This window comes from Trichomycterus rosablanca, chromosome 1 (assembly GCF_030014385.1).
Source record: "Trichomycterus rosablanca isolate fTriRos1 chromosome 1, fTriRos1.hap1, whole genome shotgun sequence".
In the NCBI taxonomy this organism is placed as follows: Eukaryota; Metazoa; Chordata; class Actinopteri; order Siluriformes; family Trichomycteridae; genus Trichomycterus; species Trichomycterus rosablanca.
This window is the reverse complement of record NC_085988.1, coordinates 26855250-26856504: the sequence shown is the minus strand read 5'-3', so window position 1 is coordinate 26856504 and position 1255 is coordinate 26855250.

Sequence of the window (1255 nt, the reverse complement as noted above, 5' to 3'; positions counted from 1 at the left end):
TGAGGGGCTTCATGTCTTCCAGATTTTCTGCTATTAGTGTTGCACCATCCACATATCAAAAGTTATTGATGTTTCATCCACCAATCTTGTATCCTTGATAATCTTCAAGCCCTGTCATGCTTCTCTCATTACATATTGAGTGTCCAGGTTAAACAAGAATATTGACAGAGCCGCTCAGGTGGTGCAGCAGTAAAGTACGCTAGCTCACCAGAGTTGGGGTTTCCAATACATCGAATCGAATCTCAGCTCTGCCTTTCCGACTAGGCTGGGCGGCTGCATGAACAACAATTGGCTGCTGTTCAGGGTTGGAGGGTGGGAAGGTCGGATCATGGGTCCTCGTGACTGGTGCGACTGCGGCCCCTGCTGGCTAGCTGGTGGTGCCGATGGGGCTGTGGCCCTCCAAACACAGTGCCCGTCAAGTGTATGAACTCGACTCGTGCAGGTGAAAAATGCACTATCTGTGCTGACTGTGCGTGCCGGAGGGGGCGCGTGTCAGTTGAGAGGCGTCTTCGGTCGGCGGTGAGGGGTCGAGTCGGTGTGGAGGACGCAATCAGGGTAAATGGACACGACTAGACTGGGGGATAAAAATTGGGGAAAAAAGAGAGGGGGGGGGGGGGGGGGGAAGAATAGTGACAGAATGCAGCCTAACACCTATGCCAATGTAGAATCATTCATTTTCCTGTTCTATCATGACTGTGGCTTGTTAATCAGTGTAGCGATTCCTCATTAGAATGACAGGATGCTCTGGTATTTCCATCTTCCTGAGGATATTTTATATTTTCAGTCAAAAGCTTTGCTGTAATTAATAAAGCACATGTTGACTTCCTCTGCTTTTTCTATAGTTCAGTGTACATCTCTTTAATAGTTACCATATCCGGGTCAAAGTGGGTCCAACATCTATCCTTAAAACACTGGTCAACTGGTGGGAACACTCACTGGACAGGCACCAGTCAAATGCCGAGCATCACACTCATTTACAAGTAGGGGGCAATGTAGAGTAGCCAAACCACCTACTGCCAAGTTTTACGATGGATAAAAATAGGAGTATCTGAGAGAAATATACTGTACATAAACAAAAAAAATGCCAAACTAAATACAGGCAGGAATTGGAATCAAGTATCTAGTCTGTTAACCATACAGCCATTGACTTTTGATTTCTAAGCATAGGTCCATATAACAATGTTTTTATTGAATTCATTAAATGGAAAAAAATGGAAAACAAGTCAGTCAAATAAATGAACATTTGCATTTCTGG